The 6,772-nt window shown below is 37.2% G+C and overlaps 1 long non-coding RNA gene across 1 annotated transcript; it reads right to left on the reverse strand.

Annotated features, from left to right (window-relative positions):
* Nucleotides 1-699: 699 nt before the first annotated feature.
* Nucleotides 700-1,532, reverse strand: LOC146006984 (uncharacterized). Its single transcript, XR_014444163.1, has 2 exons — nucleotides 1,105-1,532; nucleotides 700-855 (listed from the first exon to the last, which is right to left on the reverse strand). It is a non-coding gene; the product is annotated as an uncharacterized LOC146006984 (long non-coding RNA).
* Between the last annotated feature and the right edge of the window lie 5,240 nt (nucleotides 1,533-6,772).

The raw sequence follows: 6,772 nt of genomic DNA on the forward strand, positions 1-6,772 counted from the left end.
TCCCCCGGAATCTTCCTCCCTCTAGTTTCGGGCTCGCTGCGCTCGCCACACTATATAAAGTCGACTCCGTGCCGATGTGGATAGTGGGGGTATGAAAAGGTCGGAGGACGAGTACCGCCGCCAAGCTTCGGGTTGGCGTACATCGTGGGGTGGCGTTAACAATGGGGGGGGCATTTGACCCATCAGGGTGGGTATACAATGAAAATTGGGGTCTGGGGGGCATTTAACATTGGGCCCAATGTAAAATCGGGTCTCAGGGACCATTTTACATTGGTTCCGATGTAAAAATCGCACCGCAATTTTTTTGGACCCGATGGATACAATCAAAATCACAGGCGCCGTGCTAGGAAACAAGTACCAAAAAAAAATGTTGGTATGTCCACATCTGGAATACACTGTACATCTCTGGGCACCACTTCTTGAAAAATACATCTTGGAACTTGAAAAGGTTCAGAGAAGAGCAACTAAATTAACAGAGTGTATAGAGTCCCTTGTGTTATGCGGAAAGGTTAGCAGACTAGATGTGTTTACATTACAAAAAAAGGCATTTAAATGGGATACTACAGTATATATATATATATATATATATATATATATATATATAACCCAATAGTGTTATTTAGGCGCCCTTCAGTGATTAGACAATATAATATGTTATGTCTTTCCAATCAATGTAAAAAAAATATTATTATCCAAGACTTCTCATTAAGTATAAAACATTTATTTATAAAACACATAAAATGCAAGTGCTCTTGGAAAAGGAGTATTCTCTTTGAATCAGGATCATACCAAGTACCCGACGCGTTTCGTCTCTTTATGAGACTTCATCAGGGGATTGATACTTATAGTATGAATCTATAAAAATAGAGCATGATTGTAAATACATAAAATAGGAAAGACATTAGTAATAATTTACAATCTTTTTTTGATTAAACAACAATGGAAAAGACAGAGATGGCGAACAGAAGGGAATCAGAACAAGAGGATGAGAGAAGAAGAAATGACTAGGAGTCTGTTGGCATTGACAATTATTAAATCATTGAGATTTTCAATAAGAACTTTGTCAGGAATGCAAATTATGAATAAATAAATACTTTGGCATACCTTAATTGAATTAAAGTTGTTTTTAGCTTGTAGAATAGTAGGGATAATTTTTATTCACACTGTATTTTCAAAGTGTACTGAAAGTAGTTACTGCAAATAAAGTGCATTAATTACTATATCGCATATATATTGTTAATTTATAAGCTATTCTGTGATCAATTAATTATTTAGAGGATAAGAGTACCTGTTTTTTGATCCTTAATTAAAGAACTTTTTCTTATTTTCTTTCTTTTTAAAATAGAACTGGACCTAGAGATTATATATGTATACAGGTATATAAGTAAAGGTGGACAGTTTAGCTTTTTAAATGTGACCGTAAAGATTATACCATTAGTTATACATACCAATTATGAAAAAAGTGGTCCCATACACTACTGGATATTCATGGGGACATGATGCTCAAAGGCCAGTGAATGAAAATTAGGTAGACAAGGATGGCCAATAAAGGCGGAATCTTCAATTTAAACCTAAAGGTAGATACTTTAATCAATTTCCCACTTAATTGTCAGTCAATTAACCAAGATGTAAATTAGTCGATCAATTAAGATGTACGATGTTATGGTGGGTACATACCTTCAATGTGTGATCCCTTAGTTTACTCCCAGGTTTCAATTGGGGAAGTAAATAAGCTGGTATATGGTTTTAATTTTCGGCCTATAGTTAAACATGTATATTAATTATCAATTAGTGTCAATTGGAAAAAATAAATCAATTGGTATAATTATTTTTTATAAAAAAAAAATATAAATATATGGCAATGAGTACATACCTCCAAAAAGGTGATAAATAATCACTTCCTAATTTTTGGGGTGGAGAAAGAATTCCCCTAATCAAAAAATAATAATAATAGTAAATTATATAATTAAGGCAAGTAAATTAAATTCCTATTAATGGGAGAGTGGATCCCAAAGTCCTCTTACCTTAGTGTAGCCTGAACCTGTGTACTCTCCAACATCCAAAGAGCAAGTGATGTATGTGAGCTCAAGTGTGGGTATATATAGGGAAATGTTCATGACATCACTTCCTGTGGTGTGTTTCTAATTTAGTTTATATAGATTTTATAATGTGTGAAAAGAATAACAGTGTGTAAAAATTTTTTATTAATTAATACCTTTTTTATTTTTAAGGTTTTTTATTATTTTTTATTTGATTTTTTTTTTTTTTTTTTATTTATTTATTTTATTTTATTTGTTTTATTTATTTATTAATTTTTTTTTTTTTTTTTTTTTTTTATATTATAATGTGAAGGAGGATTCTAGTAATCCATCAATTAGTGATGTAGTTAATTCTAGTGGATAAGAGCCTTTTAAGTGAACATTGGTGCAAAAAAACTTTTTAAATAGTTAAAATAAGAGCTAATTGCTTGGTTTGCATTCCACCTGTCCGCTGGTGGAACACACGGCCATTTTCCCGGATGTTCCTATATATATGGAAGTTCTAATTTATAAAGGTCCCTGTAAACGAAGTGTGAATTCAATAAATCGTAATGTGGTCAATATCCACAATAGACAATTACTTTTCAGGTCCAATGTGGCGGCTTAAGACTCCCAATGAGGGATTTTCTTAAGTGGTTATACGGCCTGCGTTCTGCCTGTCCGTCGGTGGAACTCACGGCCATTTTTAGGGATGGTCTTAAATAAAAAAGCAGGCTGCTGGTGGAACGCACGGCCATCTTAGAGGCCGGATACGATGATCCCCGATAATCAAGTATAATACGGGATCCCCTCCCTCATAGGGAGAGAGTGGTGGGTAGTGTGCGGTCCTCCTGAATACCGGTTGGACCGCACGGCCATCTTTGCTGTAGATGGCTGATATATTACTAAAATCCCGTAGGACCGCACCGCCATATTGGGGGGTTAATACAATTAAAATGTGTTCTTCCTGTCTTCATGTGGAACGCATCATACTAAATAATTAATTGGTGAATTTACATATTTAGGGAAATCTAAATGTTTAAGGAAATAAGTAGAATTATAGAATGTATTACAAGTATAAAGGTCAGTCAATTGATTTATTCTTACAGGGATGAGGTATAACCAAAGGAATAACCCTACATAATTTCATTTGTAATATACAAATAAATATAACATAATAATTCATTAAATCTAATATTAGGAATGGTATCATAATCATGAACATAATAAACAAAGGCATTTAATAGGGACATTGATTAATATTAGGAATGGTATCATAATCATGAACATAATAAACAAAGGCATTTAATAGGGACATTGATTAATTATATGTTGGTTACATGTTAATTGCGTTAATTATATATTGGGGAATTCATTTTATAGACTTGTCCATCTGTATAATATATAGTATCAATTGTCATTCGACTATATCTTAATCCCTTAGGGTATCGATCCTTATTTAACAGTCTCCTAGTCATTTGATCCATCACAATTAAGTACGACAATTACAATATATGTTACTTTCAACAGTTTACGCATACTGCCCAGTTCAATTCTTAAAGGTCGCCCTCCATGTTGTCGTATCTAAAGTTGTTAAGCAAATTAACACATTAGAATAATTAAACATCATAAACATTCTAAAAATGATTTTTTTTTTTTTTTTTTTTTTTTTAATATGACTGTACTTTTACTTCCAAATAGCAGGCGATATAGGAGAAGATGGATATTTCCACATAAAAAACCTTTATAGATTACATCCTATTTTCAAACCTCAAGTTATCAGGTGAATATAAAACTAATGCTTCGCCATATAGTTGGTCAGATTTCACATAATTTTAGCATAAAGGGAATACCAATTCAACATGACTATTGTTGATCAAATACATCACAATTAGATGTATATCGTAGATAATGTAAATTTACAAACAGAATACATTTTATCTGTGCATAAAGAACAATGATCATATTGAACATTTACATATATTTGACAATAATTATTTGTAATTTTAGCCCGGCTGCAACATGTCATATCGTGGTCCTTTTTACAAGAAGGGTGTAATTTCTATGGCTTCATTTAAGCCTCTTGGGGCTAGGGTGTCAAGAGAAAATATCCAAAATGATTCCCTCTTTGTTAATTGTTTTTCTCTATCACCCCCTCTTGGGTCCACTTTGATGTGTTCTAAAACTGAAAATTTGAAAGTACCAATATCGGAGTTATGTTTATGTTCAAAGTGCCTTGGTAGGCTGTGTGTCTGAACTTTCCTTTTAATATTTCGCAGATGTTCTTGTATTCTAATTTTTAGGTTTCTTTTAGTCTTGCCAACATAAGACATATTGCAGCCACACTTCACAATATAAACCACAAATGTGGAATTACAAGTTAGTACCCCATCTAGTTTTAACTCCCTTCTTAAGTTTTCGGGTATGGTAGGGCCCTGTTTTTCTACATGTTTGCAACAAATGCATTGTGTTATGCGGAAAGGTTAGCAGACTAGATGTGTTTACATTACAAAAAAAGGCATTTAAATGGGATACTACAGTATATATATATATATATATATATATATATATATATATATATAGTGGTCGAAGTGGAAATTTTGAAGTGGGGGGTATGGAAAATGTAGGCTGCGGTTCTGTGCACGCTCTGGGCAAAAGGGGTGTGGCCACTCAAAAGGGGCATGTACTTAAGTGTAGTGTACCACACCATATACCATTTATACACATTACGCAACCCAAGTAGAACCCCTTATAATATCTAGTACTAGTGCGTCTTACACATGATGCCACATGAAATGAGTCAAAATTCCCATCATGCCATATGGAATAAGCCAAAATTCCCATTATTCCACACAGGACAGCGACAGTGGGGATGCAGGGCAGAGACCATTTTTGGGATGAAGCATTATAGCAGGCTATTTTTGTTTGCAAGCCTACCATGGGTCCAGCAGCGGTGAGGATCAGAGCCTGGCACACCCCACATGGATGAGGGTACCATTGAGAGAAAGGGATAGAGACAGGCAAAAAGAATCATAGAGAGAGGGTGTCAGGGAAGATAAAGGGGAAGAGACAGGGCTATTTCACATGCTCTGGCTGACGCCGGACGGCAAAACTCTGCACAGCCAAAAGCCGTTCCGTACACAAAAGTTTACAATGGACAGGATGCCCACAACCCGGCAGCTGTTCTTTCCAGTGGTGATATCCAGCTGCAACCCGGCGATCAGATGTGAAAGGACACAATGCTGTCCATAGTTAACTACGGTGTGCGGCTTTTGGCCGTGCAGAGTTTTGCTGCCTGGTGTCAGCCGGAGCGTGTGAAATAGCCCACAGGGTGACAGGGAGAGAAAGGGGGAGAGACAGGGGGTATTAGGGTGTTTGGTAGAGAAAGGAGGTGAAATGGAGTAGGAGAGGGTGTCAGGAAAGAGCGAGAGAATGATAGAGTGTCAGGGAAAAGAAATGGGGAGATAGAGAAAGGGTGTCAAGGTGAAAAGGAGGCAGAGACAGGGAGAGAGAGAGAAAGGGTGTCAGGGAGAGAAAGGGAGAGAGAGGGTGAGAGACATAGAGTATGAGAGGAGAGTATGTCACAGTGAAAGACAACATCAGGTAGAGACGGGAAGAGAAAGAGAAGGAGTGTGGGGAAAGTGGTGGGGAGGAGAGTGATAGGGAGAAAAGAGAGAGCGGGTAATAGAAAAAGAGGAGAGGGAGAGAAGGAGGGGGTGTAGAGGAGAGGGAGAGAAGGAGGGGGTGCAGAGGAGAGGAGGAGGAGCAGGGAGAAGAGGGAAGCAGAGGAGAGAGGTAGACAAGGAAGAAAGGGGAGCAGAGGAGGGAGAGGAGGAGGGGGAGCAGAGAAGGTGGAGGAGGATGGAGGGGAAGAGGATAGAGTGGAGGAGGGGGAGCAGAGGAAGGGGAGCGGAGGAGAGGCAAAGCAGAGGAGAGGATGAGGGGGAATGGAGGAGAAGAGGAGGGGCAAAGGAGAGGAGGAGCAGAGAAGGGGAGAGGAGGATTCTCATCTCCTCCAGGCTCCGGAAGCAGAAGACAGTCAGTAGTGAGGGAAGCTGGCGGGCCCAGCTGCAGCAGAAGCAGGCATGGTGAGCATGGTGCTGCGGGGAGGTAGAGAGCGTTCCTCCGGGCACCAACTCCCTGAGTAAATGTACAACCTATAGGTTGAACTTGATGGACTTACAGTATATCTTTTTTCAACCTCAACAACTATGTTATGATGTATACTTTATTAACATATATATTTTGTTTGGTCCAAGGACAGATTTGGGACTTTGGGATAGTATTCTTGGATGAGGTATTCTGATTAGCATGACTTTTTTTTCTGATTGAAACTGTGAACATTTTCATTAAGGATGATATAAACAATAATACATATGATAAATATGAGTTAAACAGCAAAGTATGATTCATTTGTGTAAAAGGCTTAAAAAGGGAGATCATAACGTTGATTTTACAGGAAATTCAATTATAGAAATTCTTAGCAATTATAGAAGCACTTGAGTAAATGTTGGATTTGCTCACACCTACAGTACCATTCAGTATAGAGTCAGGCATATCTATACCAGCTCACGTTATCAATAGCTCAGATATAATACATAGAGAAATGTATTGCCATAAGAAAACAGATGGAAATCACACCTGTTTTAATAAGTCACCTAAAATGTACTCAGAAGTGGATTTCCAATATCCTAATGTTTCAGTAGATAGTTTAGTTTATGAACATGTCTTGCAAATGACAGATACTATAACTG

Source organism: Crinia signifera, chromosome 6 (genome assembly GCF_055691185.1).
Source record: "Crinia signifera chromosome 6, ASM5569118v1, whole genome shotgun sequence".
In the NCBI taxonomy this organism is placed as follows: domain Eukaryota; kingdom Metazoa; phylum Chordata; class Amphibia; order Anura; family Myobatrachidae; genus Crinia; species Crinia signifera.